Here is a 23,852-nt window from a genome sequence, read left to right as displayed (position 1 = left end):
GTATATCTTCACTACTCATATGGCTATCTTGAAATATAACAATACTCTTTTAGCAATAAGTCAGCTGTGTTATTTCATACAAAATTTTGGTAAGCACATAGCAACAGTTCATTGTTGTGTAATGTGTACCTCATAGGCCTCTAATGTGAGTGCACCATACAGGTCTCAAAAGTGAACCTCTACTTTCTGTGAGCATGCCTTAAATGTTTGCGTTATGGAATAGTTTGGAGGTTGGTCACTTCCATCCTTAGAAAGCAAAACAATGGACAGTTGTTACTGCTCTATCTATGACTGAGCAGGACAAGTGTGCATAATATCAATACTGCTTTTCAAAGTACACTGCTAAAAAACATTTAAACTCACTCCTAGTCAACCTTACAAAGGGAAAACAGCCTATCGCAGGCAGCCTGTGTTGCACCATAGTCTTTTTGAGCTATTGTTACAGAGCAAGAGTTTTATTTTAGCCCATCACACCTGTTTTGAATGCTACTGATCACATTATGAGATGAGTACTAACCTTATTTCACTGGTGCTCAGTTTATCCAGCTGCAGATTGCTCACATTTACTTATACATTTCTTGTAAACAACCCACCATGCCACTTTTCAATTCTGCATTCCCCACCAAGTTATAACTGTGCGTTATCTGTCTTATAAGAGAACCATGAAGAACTAAGCAATGGCCACGCCTCTGCATTGTCATGTCACAGTGTCTAATGATGACCAATATATGGGTTACTATAAAGGTAATGACCCTCAACAGTTGGAGCAGCAAACACTGTGTGGCAAACTGGGCACACACAAAATGTACCCCTCTCTCCATAAAGCATTACTGCAATCACAAGGGACCAAATAAAGCACCTCAACTCAGGTTAATGCACCAATAACCATGCCATGCTAGCAACAAATACACACATAGTCTGACATCTGTCGTTTACAATGGTCTTGTCACAGTACACTTGTTATTAAGCATGTTCATCATCTGTGAAGTGTGTTACGTTATTACAGGTAACTGTCCACTTCTCCACATTACAATTACTATTGGGAACCACAGTAAGTGTCTACACCCTGGTTGTAAGCTGGTAGCCATGACAGCTGACCCATTACACTGACACCTACTGACCACTTTCAGACTATCAGTAAGGTATCACCACAATTTTTCAAGTTCTCCACTGCAGTAATGCTTAAAAATCCACACAAACTAAAACACACACATTATAGGTGAACTATTCTAAGATTTTGCATACACAGTCATAAAATGGGACTGCAATGGCCAAGGAGAAGTAAAGCTATTGAAAGGTGTCAGCTCAGGGCACCCTTCCCAGCTGATGCAGCAAATCCCTTCTACTCACACCCATGTTCCATCTAGCAAGACAGAAGATGGGTGCTAGTTCAGCTGCAGTTCACATTAGTAGACCCATTAGTTCCCCCCCCCAGCACACCCTGTTCTGGATAACCATGGCGTATTGGCCACTTCTTTGGTGGCGGACAGATTGCCGACACTGCAGTGCACCATGGGGGGGGGGGTATTGCACTCCTGAGTGGGCAGCCCTTTGGATGAGATGTTAACATGAGGTACCATCTGCTTGAATTAGTGGTAGCTCAGGTGGACACAAGATCACATGGCCCCTTTCGAAAAAGAGTAGGGGAAGTTCCCAAAAGCCCTGGTCAAATTTCTTCTAGCATGACAAATAACATCTCATGCTTTAGTTCATAGTACTAAGCTAACTGCCCTTGCGAGCCATTTTAAGCCTAGCCAATTATCCCTTGTGAGACTCAAACCCTGCACCTTGCGTTAGTAAGGCAAACACCTTAGCCATTAAGCCAAGCCATTAAGCCACCCTCCCAACCCTGCTTCCTCTAAAAAGAGGTCACTAGCCCAGTGGGATTATCCGAGTCAAAGGATAAATAAATTACGTAATGAAATGAAATTAGACGATAATTACTCATAAAACAACTACTATTTTAATAAACTGGAATGATGTTAGCTCTTTTACAGGAAAATGGAACAATTAATTTTTGCAAGAGTGTTAAAAAATGATAGTGGAACTACATGCCTAAACATTTAAAAACAGCCCACTGTCATGGTTACATCTCAAACTTCCTCAAGGAAGCAATCAACCATGTTTTCAGTTATATGAGAGCAAATTAAACCATGTGATCTACAACAATCAATGTGTGCAAGATGTCCATACTAGCAGGACAAGTTGGTCCTGGAAAGTAAGCACTGGTAACTAGGTTAGAAAAGTGCTTGGGAAAAAAAGAACATTTAACACTGACCTACCAAGTAAGCTTCTGAAAGAACAGCAAAATATCCAAGGTGCTAACCCCCCTCATACAAACATGATATATACATAAAAATGAAAATGTTAGTATACCTCCTCAGTCCAAGTGAGGTGCAACAGCACATACTCCAACACAACACATGAAGTGAGAGGGTAAAGTAATAATGCCAGGATAACTGGGAGGACTAAGAATGCTGGATCTACAGAACTATTATAGGACAACACAAGACTACTGTATCTCACGCAGCCTGAGGACTACAGGGCAAGATGGAAAGCTATGCTGTTGTTACAAGGGATTCCACCACTTTATAATGCAAAATGACTCTTTGCATATAGTCTGAAAAACAGAGTAGCATGATGGCCTTGAAGCGTGTTACTGACGTAATAAAGAAAAAGTTGGGGATGAAGGAAGTAAAGTCTGGCAGGAAAGAGATCTCGAACAAGCTTTTGTCAAAAGTGAACAGAAGCGGAGCTATAGAGATAAACTAGGAAAGAGCTATAGAGATAGAGATAAACTAGGAAAGAGAAGAGATGTAACTCAGTTCTTGGAACAAACTGTCAGTATACCAACTAGCTGGGAACAAGCAATAGAAAAATTTGGTCTCCAGAGACATGGTGGCTTATCAGGGACTTTTAGCTGTTCAGCTGTACATCAGCTAGCTTACTCAGGAGTAGTAAAAATTTTAATTAGAGCAAGAAAAAATGAAGCAGGAGTTAAACTCATAATATCCTACAGGAGAAAAAAAGTTATTCAGAAAATATAAAAAGGAGACTGGCAAAGATAGGACTGAAGTGTGTTAAACAGTGGGAAGAAGCATGGTTACAGTTCTCTGCAATGCCCTACAGTGGTATGCCACACAGATAGTTCAAAATTACTGGCATGCCTACACAGGTATTTTATACCCAGAAATTACCTGTATCATCTTTTTTGATTATATCCCGGCATAGTAAGCCATGCTTCTAATACTTTTTGTATATACCGATTTTTCTTTTTAACTGTATTTTTTCTTTTATTACATCAGTGATATGTCTGCATGCATTATTGTAGCCTATGTATTCCACTGTCAAATGTTATGTATATATGCTTTTTAATTACATCTATACTACTGTTACATTCGATGTTATTTAACTCTTTGGAGCTTTCCCCCGGGCCTCCACTGAAAATAGGTATTCATTACCCAGTCTGACTTTCCTAGTAAATAAATAAAGAAAGAAAGGAAAAAGATGTTCCCACAACTTAATGACTCTTGCTGGAGATAGAGAGAATGAAATAAGAACTCAGATAATTTGTCTCGTCATCTCCTAGAGTTGGTGAGGAGAAGCTTAAGCTGTGTCTAGTCTTCAGAAGAACAAAGTCACCATGAGATACTAATAAGCCTACTATTGTAACAAAAAACAAAGTAGGAGATTAAGTCAAGAAAAGGCATAGCTGAAGCAAAAAAAAAAATCAGGCCAGCCAAAGCAAATACAGTAGTCTCAATTATCTGAAACATCAATTATCTGAACCGAGCCTTCCAAGGTTTTTGGGTACGGAAAATCATAAAGTCTGAATATGTAAAAGTTATACGTATTCACTTGTTTTTGTGTTTTTTGAGCTTGTAGCGTTCTCATGTGAAAAATATTCTTTATTATCCACTGGAATCGCTGAAGGGTTGAAAAGTGTATTCACTTTGTGCAGGAAAAACAAGATTTTAGAAGTTTTTTATCCAGTTCAATTGCACGTTTGATTATTCAACCACCTTGATTATCTGAACTACCCTAGATCCCAATTAGTTAGAATAATCGACTCTCTACTGTAAAACTAGTATAAATGGCAACTGTGGTGGCAATACAAAGAAAAAATGTCACCGTAAATAAAGCCAGAGTGGTCAGAAAAATCCTGGCTGGCAGGCAAAGATAATAAGATGCAAGAATTATGTAATAAATGAACTCAAACTGTGCTCTACTTACAGCTGATGAACTTCCAAGCAAGTACCTTAAAACAGCAGCTAAAAGCATTGCCTATCCTGCCACAATCCTCACAAATAGGTCAGTCCAGGAATTCCACATTTCCTTTCCCGGGGAGGGGGGGATATCACATTATCCCTCCACACAAAGGAGGAAATTAAACAGACATTACTAACTTTAGACCTCTCTCCAAAATACTTGAAACTTAATTGCTAAACTCTCTCTTGCAGGAAGAACTCCTATCCCCCACACAACACAGCTTCAGTCCCTCTCACAGTAGCAACACTGCACTTGCACCCTTTATAGATACTGCCAAGAAAGTTAGAGATGTCAAACTACTTGCCTCCTTATTTATCAATTTGTCTAAAGCCATCAACAGTTTCACAGCAAACTTCCATTTCAAAATGTCCTCACTAGATTTATCTCAGCCCACTCTTTTATGGTTCAAAAGCTACCTGCTTAATAGGTAGTCAGTAAAATGCCACTCCACCATCTCGCCATACCTCCCAGTCACCACCAGTGTATCACAAGGCTCTATCCTTGGTCCTCTCCTCTCTAACATTCTCACCAACATCCTCCATCCAGTAGACCTCTCTAATACAATATGCAGTTGACTCCACACTCTTAATGCACATCAGTGTAGTACATCCAAAAAAAAAAAAAAAAAATACTCAAGAAGCTTTAGCAGCCACTAAAACATTGCTTTGCAACTCACCCCACCACCAATTTCTCTCTCATGAAAGAAAACAAAAAACAAAATGTTGTTGTTGTGTGTCTTTCGGCTTTTCCCGGTTAGGGGTTGCCACAACGGAACTCCGGTCCGCTAATGATTGGTAGTTGATTTTTACGTGCCGAGTTACCAGCCCTGACGCACAACCTTCAACGAAGGTACGCCCATTCAGACATGTCTCCATGCAGACGACGCTCTAGCTGAGAATCGAACCGGACAGCGTCATACTGTGAGGTGACAATGCTACCACAGCACCACCACCAAACAAAAAACAAAATGTAAAATCCTCATTTAACCAACCAATCAGGTCACTTCTCATAGTAAATTAGGGATGACAATCTTCAATGTAATCTGCATATGCAGAATTACATAAAACTCACCAAAAACTAAGAATGCTTTATAGACCTTGAAAATCTCTCACCAAAGCAAATTAAATTTTACTTGCCACTACTTACCTCCTCCCCTCACTAAGCTCTAAGCATCACAAAAATCAGAACTTGGGGGGGAAACTAAATTGGTTAGAGCTACCCCATCAATATACACAGAGTTTCTTACCACCTATCAAATTATTTAGCATCCGCTTGTCCAGCACCAAATACCATTTACATATTTATGTTCTCAATAGTTCATTATGATTCAATGACGAAAAACTCCTATCTAGCCACAAACCTATCAAATCTGCTAAGCTTGGTCTGCTCTCATACCATGACTGCTAAAGCCTGAAACTCTTTACCTGTATCCATCGGTCAATACCATCCCTTCAGTCCTTTAAAATTGTTCTGAAAGATTTCCTACCAAAAATCAGTCTCTGTTCTTGCTCATCCCTAGGATGAGCTATACCCCTAAATATGAACAAGTAGCTATTTGTAGCTTACACCATCTTACTCACTCTTCACTTAATTTCTCTCCCCTGACTCTCCTAAATATGCCGTAACCCTTTTTCTCGCACTTCATATTGCAATTCTTGCTCATATTATATAAAAACTTACCTTTAATTTTGCTATAAGCAGACTAAAATTTCTCTAAATATTAAATCACTCTCATACAAGTACCTTTTCTTAACCAATGTTTTTACATTGTCTAATCTGGCATGATTATTTAAACTGTTGAGTTTTTTTTGTATAATTTCTGAAGATTGCAAAATGATTATTCTTAAAATACAACTGTAATGCTTTGGAGCTTTTCTCCCCAGGCCACTGCTAAAAATGGGCACCTACCCAGTTGGACTTTCCCAGTAACCAAATGTCAATAAATAAAAGAATAGAATAAAAACAAAATTAGAAAAAAATCATATAAAAACAGAGATGATGAGAGAGGCAAATAAGGTTTGAGAAGTTGCATATTAATATGAAAAGGCTCCAGCATGTACAATGTGCACAGGAAAATCAAATCCAGAAAACTATAAATAAAAACTCATAGGTTCATAGGTAGGTACTAGGCTATCGGCCCAAGGGCCTACGTAAGCCTAGCCAGCAAGGTTCCATAGCTTACGCCACCCAAGAAAGTTATTTTCCTGTGCCACTGTCCAGCAGAGACACAGAAGTGATCCCCGGGGTGTACTTCTATTTCCCATCCACTCAAGATTTTTCTTGAAGAGTGCCAATGAAGAACTTTGCTTGACATAGATGGGTAGCTTGTTCCAGAGTATAGGAAGTCTCTGGGACAGGAATCTATCCCTCCAGCGTGTCCTGTTTATTGTGGTGACAAGGTTTAGGCCCCTAGAGCATGTAGCTGGGAGGGATTGGGATTTCTTTAGGTGTAGCATATCCAACAGCTCTGGGTTTGACATAGCTTTATATGTTGGGCAGAGATCACCACGGAGTAGGCGATATGCTACAGAGTAAAGTTGGAGTTTTTTTGAGGCGGTCAGTGTAGGGCATTTGTTTGAGGCCAGTAATCCTCCTTGTGAGGTACTTCTGTGGCCTTTCCAGCTGCTGCAGATGTCTTGTGAGGTACATTCCAAAAGGGGCGTTGTACTCTATAATGGGTCTAATGAGCGACGAGTAGAGGGGAACAATAACCTCTTTTTTTTCCTGGATGAGAACCCTTTTATGATGAGATGTGCCATGTAGGACTTCCTGACTACTGTGGCAATGTGACTATCAAAGGAGAGACTACTGTCCACCTGGATCCCAAGGTCTCTTATCACGCATTCGGTGTTAAGTAGATTGCTGCCTATGTGGTAGTTCATGGGTACAGAGTTTTTACCAAAGGGGATGACACTGCACTTTTTGGCATTGAGCTTGAGGCCATGGCTCTGCCACCAGGCATCTGCCTCAGTGAAGCCCTTCTGTAGGATGTCCACATCATTTGGGGACTTGACTATGGCTCCTAGTTTGCAGTCATCTGCGAACTTCGTTAGCCAGAGGACTGTGTTAGCCTGTACTTCAGAAAAGTAGATACCAAACAGAAGAGGTCCCAGGACGGAACCCTGTGGTACTCCACTTGTCACTGCTTTGAGGTCAGATTTGGAGTCTGCAACTTTTACAGTGTGGGTTCTGTCAGTGAGCAACCCATCTTGTGACTTAGGGATTTATACCTAGTTTAGTGAGTTTAGCTATAATTCCTGAATGAGGGATGATGTTGAAAGCCTTGGTGAGGTCAAGATAGGCTGTGTGAACCACCTTACCCTCATCCACGGCTTTGGTGTCTATCTCAAAGAAGTCAATCAGGTTCAGGAGGCATGACCCGCCTTTCACAAACCCGAACTAGGTGGGATCCAGAGTTTGGAGGTTACCAATGTCTTTGTTTACGAGTTCCATGAGGATACGTTCCATGGTCTTGCAGACCAGGCTCATCAGGCTAATAGGTCAATAGTTCCCAGGATCAGTGGTGGCTCCCCCTTTGTGGAGTGGATAACTGTTGCTGTGCGCCATTCAGTGTTATAATTACGTTTATGTATTTCAACTTAATAAAAACATTTTTGGAAAAAAAAAAAAGCAATAACTGCCAGCAACTTTTGAAACAAACACTAAAGTTAGCAACATTTCTTGACAAGTAAAATCCATACAATTTAAAAGTACCAAATATCTTTATTTTAAAGATTACACATTAACCTATATATACACAAAAGCAGCTCATTAACAAAGTAATTCTCACATAAAATTTAAATCAATAAGAGTATTCAACCCTTTTTAAAACATTACATCAAATGCTTCTTCTTATAAAAGGGAAGCACAGAGAAGTATCAATGACTGTGGCTAAAACAGTCTATAAACAAATCACTAAAACATTCAACATCATACACAATTACAGTCTTTTCACAGTTAATATCCTTTCCAATCCTACTTACAAAGGAAAGGGAAATCTGATTATTAAGATTTGCAAATCCAGCAAAATGAATCAAATGTATTAAAAAAAAAATCCAAATACAACCTGGATACAATGCAGTTCAGATCCTCTACAAAAAGTGAGAGATCATCACACACAGAATCAGCCTATTGGGCACTCTATAGTGTGGGAAGTGCTTAATCACCTACTTAACTAAGATTTAAAAAAATGCATTCCTGAGCATAAGACTAAAGGGATGCATTTCAGCCTGAAAGAGATGTGCTGTTTGGCGAGATAGTGCTAAAAAATCTAATCCAAAATAGGAAAGGGAGGTAGCTAAAAGCTACCCAAAACCAGTCCTGCCTCAAAAGTTATGGCACTACCAAACAACTAGCATTTCTAGTTTATCAGCATGGTTAAGGCACTTAGGCTTTGTACCTAAGTATTTAACAAGGCCAAGCAGATAATGACCGGCTTTCCACCCATGACAACGAAGCCCAAGTTCGGAAAAAAGTCTAGTCTGCAAAGCTATGGAGAGGATCATAATGGAGCTCATAAACAAAGATATAGGGGACTTGCAGACGTTGGACCCGACCCAGTTTGGCTTCATCAAGGGCAGATCATGCCTTTTGAACTTGGTCGACTTCTTCGAAACAGTCACCAAGGCCATTGATGAGGGAAAGGCAGTCCATACAGCCTACCTTGACCTTGCAAAGGCTTTTGACACAATACCCCACTCGGGTATTGCAGAAAAACTTACCAGCTTAAATGTACGCCCATATGTCACAAGATGGGTTGCAAACTGGCTTAAGGACAGAACCCACAGGGTTAGAGTTGCTGGCGCTATGTCAGACCCCAAGCCGGTCACAAGTGGTGTCCCACAGGGCTCGGTCCTTGGCCCCCTATTGTTCGGCATCTACTTCTCAGAAGTACAGGCCAACATGGGAGGACTTTGGCTGACAAAGTTTGCAGACGACTGCAAACTGGGCGCCATAGTGGAAAGTGCATCGGACACGGATATCCTTCAGAAGGGACTCACGGAAACAGATAGCTGGTGCCAGAGCCATGGCCTGAAGTTAAACGCCAAAAAATGTATAGTCATACTCTTCGGGAAAAACAAGGTAACCCCAAGCTACCATATAGGTGGCAATCCACTAAGCACAGAAGAGGTTATCAGGGACGTAGGGACCCAGGTTGACAGTGGCCTTTCTTTTGACACTCACGTTGCTAAAGTGGTTAGAAAGACCTTCTACATTGCCCACCTGATCGGGGATTCACATCCAGATCTAGTGAGGTCATTGTTCCCCTGTACTCTTCACTTATCAGACCAATGATAGAGTACAATGCCCCATTCGGGATGCATCTCACCCGACATCTGCAGCAATTGGAGAGACCCCAAAAGTTCCTCACCAAAAGGATAAAGGGACTCCAAAATCTGTCATATGCTGCCAGATTGAAGAAACTCCAGCTCTACTCAGTCGCATACCGTCTGCTCAGAGGTGACATGTGCCTGACATACAAGGCCATGTCCAACCCGGAATTAATGGACATGCTCCACCTCAAAAAATCCAAATCCACCAAAACCACTAGAGCAAGCGACTTAAACCTTAGCACGGATATAAATAGGACGTGCTGGAGGGATAGATTTATCACTCAGAGACTCCCTATGCTGTGGAATAAAATCCAGGTCCATGTGAGGCAGAGCACCTCGCTGGCTCTGTTCAAGAGAAATCTTGACCTGTGGATGGGAGATCGTAGGTTTACCCCGGGAATCATCTCTGTGTCACTGCTGGACAGAGGCACAACAAACTAATCGGCACAGTATTTTTTCATATAAGGGGTGGCGTAAGCCACAAAACTTTGGGCTAGGCTTATAAATGCCTTAGGGCAGATAGCCTAGTATAAACCTATGAACCTAAAAGACAAACACAAAACTCTGGTTTCCTCCTGAAACAAGCTGGTTGACTATCTGCCAAAATGTGTAAATGTATGTCTGTGCATACATGTGTACATTGCATTTTTTTCTTGCAGTACAAATTGTAAATGGAAAGGGAACGAGATGAGAAAACTCCCTCACCCAGTTAATAAATTAAAAAGGGAAGAGGTGCAGGGTAGATAGAGGACCCAAGAGTGGAGACATAGTCCATTACACAAAATGCACCACGTGAAAAAATGTAATTAAACTGAAGATCTACACTGTAAAAGTCAGATGGACTACATTTTTAAGCCAGACTGACCATAAAGTATCCATAAGCTTAAACCATTTAGTAGAGAAAAAGTGTATGAATAAAGGATAGAGAACTGAAGAAGCTACTAATACAGTACAATAGAACTAGATAAAGTAAAAAAGAAAACAAATGGGAAATTAAGCCAATGCTATACATGAAGCATTTGATATTATCTAGCACAAATGCATATAGAAAGTGTTTTAGGCATATGGATTTGGAAATGAAATTAAAACATATCACACATACAAAAGTATAAGAATCATAATGAAGCCTGAAGAGAAACTGACAAATGCAAAGTTGCAATTAAAGGGGAGAAAAGCAAAATATCTGAGGACTAAGCAAGAACTCAATGGATTTATTATACATAAAAACTAAAAGAAAAATCTAACCAAGCTAGAGTTTCTACTGTGCACTTCCTTAAACCTCTTGTATTAGAGGCACACAGGGTTTAGTTTTATTGGCCTGAATTTGTCCATAACCGACTAAAAAGAAAAAAAAGTCATGGGCATTCAGAACTGCAGTATAGATGAAATGTCCGAGGTCTTTAAAGGTTCATTTGCATATATCCCATGTGCCTCTACTACAAGGGGTTTAAGGGATCACACAGTTGAAACTCTAGCTTGGCTAGATTTTTCTTTTAGTTTTTATTGATTGCTTTGTCTGTGTGACCTTCTTACTCACTGGATTTATTATATCATGTGTTTTTTTTTTAAACCCTCTCCTCCTCCTGAACATTATGCATGTACTGTTCCCACAATTTCCATTCATTTCTACGTAATTTACTCCCCCCCCCCTTTTTTTTTAAATCCCACTTCCAGTTCTTTTCTCTCGGTTATAAAATTCAATACTTGAAAGATAGTTGGTTTAGACTCAGATTTCGATTTTTTTTAGTAATTGCTTTTTTGGCAGCCACCAGAATAACTGCTTCTAGACAATTCAGATCCTGTGTCCCATCACAAAAGAATCACTTATTCAGTGAATAAATTTGTGTATCTAATATTTCTGATAGAATAAATCTACAAGAAATTTAAATTTGCCAACTTATTACACTCCAAATATATGTTTCCAGTTACCACTTTCTTACACATCACACTTCAAAATAATTTTTCCTCAAGTAGATAGCAAATGTTGGAAGTCTGCTTGGAGTATAAAATTACCTATGCAAACACTTCCAAGCAAAAATCCTAGACCTTCTGGACTTTGTTGCATACTTGGGAGCCATGCACATATACATATACGTCTTCCCATTGGTTCCATTTAAATTGCTTATCTGATCACTCTTCCAAATCTTTTCTAACCTCCTCCGATTTATTATTATAGCTACTGTGCAATAACTAATATGCCCTACTAATTATCACTTTTTTTTTATCAACAGCTTCTGTTCTAAATTTAACAGACTGAAAACTCTACCAGAACAGATCTTTCACTTAAGATTTTCCTATCATTTTCTCTGCCTATATTCTGATATCAGTCCGTGGCAGTCTCTAGCCTGCAGCCCAAATGTCTTCTAGGTGTCATCCCATTCCATTACTTTTCCCTCTCTAATCATTTGCGCTCAGTACTTTGGTTCCTTTACCAGTTTTCTCTAGCAAATTCCAGCCCCTCTCTTCAATTCTCTGCACCCCTACTTGCAGGTGTCTTTATCAACAAAAATTTCCTTTCTCATGTTTGCTTAGTTCTCAGAAGATCTTCTGCTACTTTATGAAGATAATATCCTGTATGGCCATTATTATTCTCCTTAAAGATGTACATCCAAAATCCCACTCTCTGCTCAATTTCCCCTTTGCTTCATCATCATCCCTTTCCACTCTGAATTATAACCTTCTGCTTGTGTTATGTATGAGCCCTAATTCTGTGTACCCCTTAAAATATCCCCTTCAAATCAGCAAATCCTTAACCACCTTGTTTTACTGGAAGGATCAACCTTTCTCACTTAACTCTTGCCCTCTTCACCTCTGAGATAAAATTCTTGCAACTCCTTTATTAAATGTCCACAGCGTCTCCTTTGGTTGATAAAAATATGCCAGACCTGTATATAAAACTAAAGGAACTAACGCTTTTTTAATCCATACTCCTAAATACTTCATCTTATCATGCCTCTATAAATATGTTACCTTCACTGAATACACAGAAAGGTACACCACCACACTATACCAGCATGGAAATTGTTCAGGGCAAACCCAATAAACAAACCCACATGATGAAACCACGATACACTTTAAAGAATAGCCAGAACATATCATCTTTCCATCCTACTATATATCTCGCCTGTCTTTACTAATATGAATAAATCTGATCTGGCTAGGCTTGAAATGTGTTATAATAAATTTGCAAAATTTACCACTAACTCCTCTCATAGATCACATCACTGCTCTTCCCTACGGCTCCTAAACTGGTTACAACTACTGCATTACGTAACTTATACTCAACTTGCCCTCACTCACAGACTAGTAAATCAACCTGAAAAAAAAATCCTGCTCTTCAAATATTGCTTCTACCCTATTGTAACACTAGATTGCTTCGATCCTCCAACAAACTACTATTGCAAGTCTCTAAATCCAACAAAGCTGGTGACTCCCTTTTCTCTAACTGCATCTCCAGAATTTGGAATACTAGCCACCAGCCTAGAATAACTATTGCCAATCCAACTCACTTCAAAAACAACTAAAGGCCTTCCTCAGTAATAATTGGCTTTGCTCATGTACTTCTCCTAGCTAATGCCTTCCAACCTCTATTAGCTCCTCACCTACTCTTCTACCACTCCATGTACTCATTATATACATAATCTTGCTAACTTATTGTTTTATCTACTCTCCTCTCTGCTGTTACAATCATCCTGCTGCTTCCCACTTACCAATATTTCCTCCTTATCCCTCTTCCCTTCTCACCTTTCTGTTAGAAGAAATTCTCTTCACTATGCTTTCTCTAGCTTTGTACTGTTCTCCAAGGTTTCCTGCTCACCTACCGTACGTACTTTTACATACCCCTCAATGTGTACATATTTGTCATTTTCAATAACCATTTCATTTGTTTGTACTTTAATTTTTACTCCTGTACATTTTTAACTATATAGTTATGTACTTTTTTTATGATAACTTGTGTTTTTATTATTGTCTCCAGAGCTTTTCTCCCAGGGCCTCCACTGAAAATGGGCTATCACCTAGTCGGACATTCCTGGTAAATGAATGTTAAATAAGATGAAAAAGTCCAATTCCCAGAATGTTAGAATACTTATCACTGAAATAAACAACTTGGGAACTTAATAAAATTCACCAAAGCCAAGTTTGAGGCTAAAATAGCTACCCGAGCCAAAAGACAATCACTTTTTTAGTTATGTTCATAATTTCAAAAGCACAATGGTGCAATGCACTGAACTGATTGTGAATGAGGTTACCTAGACTGAGGCTAAAGATATATAGTGAACCTTCTGGCTAATAAATTTAGTGCCAACTTTACCCCTCTCTCTCCCCCCTCCCCTCTAGATATACCTGAATCTGGCTCGCATTCAGCTATCACACAAGACCACATGCTACTAAAAGCTAAAAATACTACATTGATGGATCTTGATAATATCCCCGGATGCATCTTAAATGGCATGAAGTACAATTTAGCCACAACCCTAACAACACTGTTCAGTGCCACCTTCCACAGGTTTTGTACCAAGCAAGTGAAGAACAGCTACATTCATTCCCCTGCATGCGGGAGGCCCTTCCACAAACACACAGGCAATTGCAGACCCATAAATCTGACCAGCCACATACGCAAAACCACAGAAAAATTTATCATGGAACTATCAATCAGAATACAGGGATCCTCCAAACACTGGACCCGTCTCAGTTTGGCTTCATCAAGGGCAGGTCATACTCACTCAACCTGGTGAATTTTTTTTAGAAAAATTTACCAAAGCAATAGAGGAGACAAAAAGGTACACACCACATCCCTCAACCTAGCCAAAACTTTATCACAATTCCTCACTCAGGTATAGCAGAAAAACTAAATAAACTGGGAATAAACTCCTACACCACCCACTGGACTTCCATCTGGCTCACAGATATCATGCAGATAGTCAAAATGGGGGAAATTACCTCCACAAATAGACCAGTCACCAGTGGAATCCCCCAGGGTTCTGTGCTAGTACCTCTCCTGTTTGTCATCTACTTTTCTGAAGCAAAAGCCAATACCAAAGGGCTCTGGCTGTTTGCAGATGACTGCAAGCTAGGATCAATAACAGAATCCACGAATGATTTAGCCATCCTGCAAGAAGGTTTTCCCCAAATAAAGAACTGGTGCCAAAATCATGGACTAAAACTAAATGACAAAAATGCATTATTTTATCCTTTGGGAAGTCATCTACCCCAGGGAACTTTAAGAATTGACTCAGTTGTTGAGGATTTGGGAACTTAAGTGCACAGTGACCTAACTTTTAACCAACATGTGTCCTTATTATAAGAAAAAGCTTCTATACTGCACAGCTTATAAACAAAGAGATGTCTAGATTGAGGAGGTCATTGCCCCCCCCTTTACTCAACCCTCATTAGGGCAGTCATTCATTATAATGCCCCCTTTGGCATGCATCTGTCCAGACACATGCAACAACTGGAACCCCCATAGATATACCTTACTGAAGCATACAAGCCGTAAACAACATGTCCTACATGGTTTGACTCAAAGCCTGATCACTATACTCTGTATCCCACAGACTGCTAAGAGGTGAACAGGATCTGGTATACAAGACATCCTCCAACCCATTACTGGATTTACTGCACATCAGCAAGTCAAGTGGCATCATAAAAACTCAGTCTAGGGATCTAAACCTTTTCTACAACATTGACAGAATGATTTAGGAGAGGTATATTTCATAGCAGATACTGCTGCTCTGGAACAGACTCCCCAGTCTCATAAAACAAAGTTCATCCCGGCCCATACTCACGCACAAATCAGATCTATGGATGGGAACAAAAAAATTCAACCCAGGAATTCCCACGTACTACTAATGGACAGTGACAGCTTCAAAATGCTTTATCCCATACATGGGACCCCTCAATTTATCTATGGTATGATCCCATTCATTATCCTTACAGAATATATAATTATTGACCATGGAACAGGTAGGGCCAACCTATACCAAACAGGATAGGTTATTTCAAGAACAAAAAGGGAAACTGGCTAGACTTAAAATGGGCTATAAGGGCAGCTAGCTTAGTAGTTACATATGACTATACTGTTGAACCAGTTCATGTGTAGGTACGCAATTTACAACTATAGCCTTTGTTTTAGCTTCATTACTTGTATATGCTAACAAGAAATGAAACTATCTCAAAATGTTCCACACCACTGAGATGATACAAAATATCATCTGAAAATAAAGCCAACTTTTCTCGATTACCATACCAAATATATCCTTGAATTTCGGAGCTCCTTATTTCCTTTGCCAATGGCTCTAAATATAAAGCAAGTCTCAAATGGGAAAGACACCCCTACATAATTCTTCTGTTCAAACACAACAAAGCAGAGAGGAACCCTCCCACTTTAATTCTTGCCTGCGATCCTTCATATATCCTTCTAATTAACTTTACAATCACCACAGTTTTAGCTAAATTTGTACTGTCCCGAACCTCAGTTCGGTGATCACTACTCTACCTCACTTAAATATAAAACGCAGCAGCCTTGGAGGTCCATATTCAGAAGCAGGGCACAGCAGAAAGACTAAAATAAGAAATATACTGCAGCCAATAACAACTTTAGTAGACTAAAAATGTATCCGTTTACCATATGACAAATTCTACACCATTCTTTAATGCATTCCCTCTTTCTATACCCCCATCTATAATTAGGCTACTTTAAAATACCAACTTCTTTCCTTCATACTGCCCTCATTCTCTTTAGTTTGCCCTCTGTCTCGCACACCTTGAGTATTTAATTCTAATTGCTCTGGGGCAGTTACTTCTGTAATGTTATCATTTTTTTTTTTATTATTCTATTACTTTAACGAAAAAATTGCAGGTTATATATACACTGCATAAACACAAACATTTTTTTTCTATATGTGTGTAATATTTGCCACTACCTACCACTAACGTATTTGTAATTATAAAATAATAAACAATACACAGACAGTTAGTTGTAGATAGATAAATAAACGCAACAGTCTCGAAGGTCTAGATTCAGAAATTACCCACAGGAAATAAAGTTAAATAATACAACATACAACAGTAGACTAAATGGAAATTAACAAATGTCTTGTAGTTTTCCTTAACACGGCAGACTACATGTAATTATTGAATCAAAAAGGCAGCGAATGAAGACGACATCCGACACCAGCTGTTTCCAGTGAATACGATTTTTTTAAGAAACAAGAATAACAATAGTTTCATTTTCCAGACTAAAGCTTTTTACTGAACAATATTTGCATTATCTTAAAGTTTAGACACTCCTTTACTTCTACTCATTTCCAACAAACGAAAATAAAGCATATCCTTGCCTTCATAAACCTTAAGTACAAATTTGTACTTAAGGTTTATGAAGGCAAGGATATGCTTTATTTTGTACTACAAATACTGAGGGCAATAATATTAAACGTTTCCACCTACCCTTTATAAAACCAACGGGGAAAATCAACTCAAAAACCACTCACCTAAAGACCAAGTTCTGCAACAAATTGAACTTCAAAACATATAACCCACGTGTTACTACTACTACTAAGCGTGCACTTTCACCCTTATCCTTTCACCTCAGACAGTAGTAATGGATGCTTTATTCTGATTGGACAAATTGATCCAAACCGTAGAATGGAATCCAAAGGAAGTGAAATGAAGCTGGATAATAAAATTTTGTGTCATCGGTAGCTGTATTACAGGGTGCACGCTTTTCGGTCGTGCATGTGGAAATTTCTCGATATGCAGTAAGTAATATAGTTCAAACTAGTGCTGTAGCAAGTGGGTTTTCCTAACGGAAAGAGTAGTTTGGCCTGTGTATGTTTAGCGTGGGGGCAACCTTGTGGGGATTCATGATTGTGAGAGGAGTTTATGGGGAGTTTTTCTTTACTTGTGTTTTATTGGGAGTAAGCTTCAGTGATTTAGTCTTCTTCGTCAGTCTTGCGAGGTTCTCAGTGTAACTGGGTGCTTCTCTTTTTGGATGGAGGATGTGTTTCACCTATTTAATAAGCATTTTATTTTTATGTTGTACGTATTGTGTAGATGTTCGTAATAGTAAGTGCTAGTTCTTATGTAATGATCTGTAGATGTCTCTTCATGCCTAGTGGCTGAACACTACATATGTTGTTAAACCAAAGTATGTACCAAGAACTATAGAGGGCGCACGAATAGCTAAGAAAGATTTTTGAAAAATGCCAAGCTGTGAGGTGGTGATGTACAGTGTACTGAAAGGGAGTTTAGATACTGGGTACTGTTACTTGTCAGTAATACTGTTTGCTTCTAAATACACAAGTCTTTAAGATTCAACGTATCTTGTAGAAAGTGACCTCGGAAGATGGTCTTGTATAGTGTTCACTGTGCCTACCATTATTTGTATTCTTGTCATACTGTAGATTGTAAATTTGTTTTTAAGCTGGTTTGTGTTTTTATGTACAAAGTGACTTCAGAAGGTTGCTGCATTCCACCAAGTTTTGGGTGGCCCTGAAAGTGTTGGTGCTGTTCTCTTAGTTGTTTTTCTTATTTTGTTTGTTATACGCCTGTGTTTGCCACCTCAAGATGAATTCTTGCACAGTTGCTGAACCTACATTTGTTGAATATTATCATTCCATGTCTTTTTTTTTTCTTTCAAAAAAATAATTGCTTACACATCCACTGAATATTCATTCATTTTTAGATTGTATACCATTCCCTGACAGACTGTTTTCTGACATTTGATGACAACTTAAAGCCTGTATTGTCTCCTTTTTTCTTTTTTTTCCTCAAGGGTTTTTGTATTGAGTTGTATTAACCTTTTCTTGAAGTAGAGTTGGCAGAAATGTGGTGGTACCTTTTTTTTGTTAACCTTTTTCTGAAGAGTGTGTGTGGTGTATATGTGCCCTTGTTTGTAGATACAAGGCATCATAGGTATTCATGTGGTAATAAAGACAGAATCACTTTAGATAAAAACTTTGATAGTAACTCTTATGGTCTCATAATCTGTATTCTGCCAACTTTGTTACACCTGTTTTTAATAGTCCAAATTTTCATTCAAGTGTTAGCAGTTACTAATAACTTCTAAAATGTGACATAAAGCTATAGCATATATGTAACCGCTTCAAATCACTTGCTCCTTGCTAAATAAACCCTCGGCCTGTCCCTCCCTTTCCTCTCCATTATCCCTTTATACTTGTACACATACCCTTCGTAGCTCTGATCAAGTCCTTCTTGACATTTACAAATCAAATAAAAACATAGGTAACTTACTTTACAGAAGCAGTGTCAACTTACTTTACAGAAGCAGTGTCCCAAGCCTGGAACAAACTCCCCCCAAATATTTGTAACATCAAATCCACTAACTGCTTCAAAAGAGAACTGAAAATCTACCTTGCTAACACTAGCTCCTGTTTTTGCCAGGACCCCAACTTAACCCCCCCCCAACTATCTCATGTTACCCTTAAACTGTATCTCTCACGTTTGGAATTTTGATCACTGTGCCTCAGGACAATTGAGAAGCTATCAGAGACTTTATTGTTTATACCTTTATATGTTAATTGCAACATTTCTACGCCATGTAGCATATCTTTATCAACTGTCAGCATTACAATATAATGCGAACATAGATTTTATTTGCTTGCTGTAGTCAGACTAGAGACATTAAACAGAATTCTATTATCAAGCTTTCTTGTTCATATGCCATCTTATCTTCTACAAATGTTCTGTACAACTGTTTTATTTTATATTTATATATAAAATTTTGCACAATCTTGATCTATAATTTTGTGCAATCTTGAATTTTTGTAAATATTTTAATCTCCTTCACTGTCTGTAAGTTTCTAATTTTGTATAGCATTGAAATTATGTGCATTCATTTGTATTTCTTATTGGAGCGTTCTTGGTTCTCAACTGAAAATGGGCCTGCTGCTCACTTGGACTAACCCGATTAACAAATGACAAATAAATAAGTGAAATACATACATACATAAACATTCATCTTCTGTAGAATTGAATCAATTCGCCATAGATGACTGTAATGCACATTTTTTTCAGAATAAAACATTTAACTGAACTGTTTACAATATGCAAGAGACCATGTTCTACTAATTTATTTATTTATTATTTATTTTACATTTGTTGACCGGGCTAGTCCAACTGGATACATGTCCATTTTCAGTGGAGGCCCGAGGAGAAAAGCTCCACTATCTAATGCATAATAACAAAAATACATTCAAAGTTCATAGGTAATTTAAGACACAGCTAAAACAGGCATTTAAAATTACATAGGGAATTAAGACACAACTAAAACAGGCATTTAGGCTATCTTTTCAGTAAGTTCAAAAGGTGAAAACAGCGACTATCAAATCTCTTCAGTACAGGTATATAAAATGTGAGACGGAAATAATTAAGTAGTTTAAAAGCAAAAGATAGTTACTAGAAAATTTTAGTTTGAAGTTGAGAGAGTCAATTTCTTAGGTAGAGATGAAAAATAAAATGGAGAAATAGAGTTGGGAGACAGTGCAAAGGATGCAGGAGAAGGTAGGAGGTACGTCATCAGCTAGGGTTATTGCAAGAGCAAAGCCAGTGATTGGTTAGAAAATGTTTCAGTTGAGTTTTAAATAGTGTGATAGAAGTTTGGGCTAAGAGGTCTGTAGGAAGTTAATTCCAAATTTTACCAACTGAGTTGGAAAATATCGAGTCACCTGCTGTATTCTTTGATAGACAGGTTTGAATCAGTATTTTATTGGAAGAGCGTAGGGTTTTTAGGTTGTTATAGGGTTTTATCAGGGTGGAGAGCATTGGTATCTTTTCTGGGTGGTGAAGGGCTTTATGGGCAGTTGTAAGCTGATAGTATTGAATTAGGTGAGGTAACTCCAGCCACCCTAGGTTAAGGAGGTTCAGGCAGTGATGTGTTTTATACGGAGAGGCAGTGGCAAATCTGGCAATGTTGTTATAGGCTGTTGTAAGCCTATTGATGTTATGTTTAGAAAGATTAGTATATATGGGGGATGCATATAGTAGAGTAGAGATAAGATATGTTCTGGCTATGGTAGTTCTTGCTTCAGGAGTTAAGAAAGATTTGATTCTGTAGAGAGAACCTAATTTTTTGTTAGTTGCTTTTATGATAGAGTTGATATGAAAATCAAATTTTAGTAGGTTGTCGATAGTAACTCCTAGAAGTTTGGTTGTTTGGTCAGGAGAGATAAGGGTGCCATTGTTAGAAGTAAGTGTGAAACTAATAGGGGGAGACAGGTGTGTTGGTGAGAAGAGGAGAAGTTTAGTTTTCTTAGGGTTTAAGAGAAGGCAGTGATTGGAGAACCATTGTTCTATGGTGGTAAAAGTTTTTTGAGTAAGTGAGTGGAGGTCAGCTTGGGTTGTGGCAGAGCAGATGATGGTGGTGTCATCGACGTACTGAATGCAAGTAGTTAGTGGGGTAGCTAGATACAGGTCATTAATAAAGATGGAAAATAAAAGAGGACCTAAGATGGAGCCCTGAGGTACTCCTAAAGTGGTAGGGAGAAGTTCGGAAAGATTGTTCCATAAAACAGGTTGTTTAATAATTAATGTTTAATAATCCTGGCCTAAGTAAATCTTTCCATTCTAAAGTATAAAAGTGCAAGTTAAGCTCACATACCTTCTTAGTTTAAACATTCCTTTTTCTACAGCATAACTTGCACTCTTACTGCGTGTAAGATTTGTCGCAGACCTCCCATTTATTAACCAGGTGACTTATTTTCTCAATACCATTACTTTTGAACTGCAATTCTTTAATCTCCTGCATTATACTTATTACATTATTTGTGACTCTTAAACTAGTTTGTGGTCCCCTGTTTCCTTTAAATTACTTGAAAAAGTGTTTTGTACATGAAAGCTTGTATTTATTATTAAATTTTATTGCAGTGAATTGTTCTGTTTTTCATTGATTCTATTGTGAACCTTGAACAAACCTGAGGGATATTATATTTCATCCTCCATTTTCTGAATCTTTTTGGCTACAATTACTAGTAGAGTAGTAAGCACATTGCATGGCTCTGAGGATATTGCATTACAACATTTAGTTAGTTCAGATCAGCTGTATATTGGTAGACTTCTGAGCATTCCTAAAAAAATGCTTCAAAGTTCCCCTTGCCTGATAATCACATCTCCAACATGTGCTATTGGTCAACAGGAACAATTTTTCTAACAGTCTGCATGTAAAAAAATATTTATGTAAGCATTTCTACACAAAGATTATAAACTTCTTAGTTTTTATTGTGGCTTTTGGGGGTTAAACATCTCCTCCTCTTTCCAGTTCTATTCTGAAAGATTAATCCCTGGTGTCCACTTCCATTTAAAATTTTTTGACAATGTGATATTTGTTTGCCATAATTAGAATTTGCATCCAACTTATGTTTTTTTTTCTATTTGATCTGCTCTAGCCTCATTTATGAATTTAACTAAGCTTAAGACTGGAATAACTTGCATTTTTCAGTTCTATAGATAAACCTATATAGGCAAGCTGGTCAGAATCCATCACATTGTCTTTGGTTAGCTTCATCCCAAGGCATAACATCTCCCTGATGCATTTTTTTCTCAGTCTCAACTTTGTATTTCTCGCTTTTATGCAACAAATGGCCTTTTGGTAAAATTATTTTGATGTAGTTTTAGTATCCTTGGCATTATAGTTTATTAATAAACTTTATATCTCAGAACATATGGTGATCTCTCATGATTGTCTAGCTCAACTCCTATATTCCTTTTTGTGCTTTCTCAACATTGTTTTCAATTTAGAATTGTAATACTGATCTTGGGAAAAATACAGTCTAAAAGTTGAGTTGCTGTGAAATAAGCCTTTAAATTTGGAATGTCCACCCCCACCCTTGCTTTTTTGCAAAGTTGGCTTATCTCACTGAATTCTTTCCTGTATTTTCCAAATTCCTTCAACTCGCTTTCTTATATTTTTTTTTTTTGTGGGAAAGTTTTGAGAAGTAACGTAATATCTCGGGTCATCTTTTGTCACTTTTTATTGTAGGCATTTTGTATGCAAGGCTTACAGTTTCTACTACTTTTTTTGCAGTAGGTATTAAACAGAGGTTTTTGGTGTCTTCCCCATTGACCATCTTTTTTTTTCTCCACTGGAGTGAGTTTACCATCACTTTGTTTTCTGCTTTGCAGCATGCATTTTTAATCTGCTACAAACTTGAAGACTGGCCAGATGTATTTTCTTGATCTAGGGAAATCGCAGCTGTAGTTTACCCATATTCTACAAATTTCTCACAAAGTGAGAATTATCTAATTGGTTGATGTGATCTTCCTTGTGTCTTCTGCTCAGCTGGGCTCCAGGTATTGCATTTTCTATTGGAAATGGGCTTTTTCATCACAAAGTTAAGGCTGTCAGATCTAGGTTTGTCTTTATCCTCTTCAGTGTGTGCTTTCTCCTAATAGATAGGAAAGCGCTCCTGCTTTTTGTGTTTTGTAAAACAGTTTTATTTAATACATTTTATGTTTAGAACTCTGTAGTAAATATAATATGGCCCATTTGCAACATACAGAAGACGAACAAAAGTTTTAATCGCCACCTTTTTTCAGAGAGCTTAAACACACTCCTTCAAACTTAAATGTTCATTACGCTGTTTACTATTACATTTTCATAATGTTCACTCTTATGCCTTCACCTGTGGAATCATTCAGTAGGTCTGTTTCTTTCTTCCTGACCATGATTGTTTGGGTACCATGTCAATAGTCTTGGTGTGCGAAATATTAAATAATTTGGTCACAAAGCATTAAAGGTATCTTTCCATTTAAACATTTCTGTTCATTTTTTAATTGTTTGGCTGAGGACAATAGTCTATAAGATTTCCTATTTGTAGTTTCTCTAACATCTCTGATGCAACTGAAATCGCCCCCTAGTATAATATAACCTTCAGAAGTAGTTGTAATAAAGTCCAAGTGTTTTTTAGTTAGTCCAACCCCCATACCAGGGAACCAGTATAAATTAACCAGGGTCCAAATTCTATTATTAAACTTAAATGTAACTAAGGCCATGAGTCCATCATTATCATATTGTAAATGATTTTGGGATTTAAGAAAGTCTTTTTCCATAGAATTGTTACTCCTTTGATCTTATTTTTATAAGGAGATTGAGCAAGTGTTGTGTATTCCTTAGGGTCCCACATAAATGTGTCATTTATTTTAAAGTGTGTCTCTTGGAGAAAAACTACTTGAGCCTTGTTTAGTTTGATACCTTAGTAGACAGGCTCTCTTATATTGGATTATTTAAACCATTAG

General features: G+C 38.1%; 2 protein-coding genes across 2 annotated transcripts in view; one reads left to right on the top strand and one right to left on the bottom strand.

Annotated features, from left to right (window-relative positions):
- POF1B (POF1B actin binding protein) overlaps nucleotides 1-23,852 on the bottom strand; it is a 1,182,022-nt gene that overhangs the window by 556,049 nt on the left and 602,121 nt on the right. The window lies entirely within an intron of this gene.
- Nucleotides 17,182-23,852, top strand: part of TAF5L (TATA-box binding protein associated factor 5 like) — a gene marked incomplete at its 3' end in the record, with an annotated part of 232,946 nt that continues 226,275 nt past the window's right edge. The window contains 1 exon segment of the mRNA XM_044057754.1: nucleotides 17,182-17,359.

Source organism: Protopterus annectens, chromosome 15.part0 (genome assembly GCF_019279795.1).
Source record: "Protopterus annectens isolate FY-2018-M chromosome 15.part0, PAN1.0, whole genome shotgun sequence".
NCBI lineage: Eukaryota > Metazoa > Chordata > Ceratodontiformes > Protopteridae > Protopterus > Protopterus annectens.
Note: the sequence above shows the minus strand (reverse complement) of the source record. Positions and strands in the feature narration are given on the sequence as shown.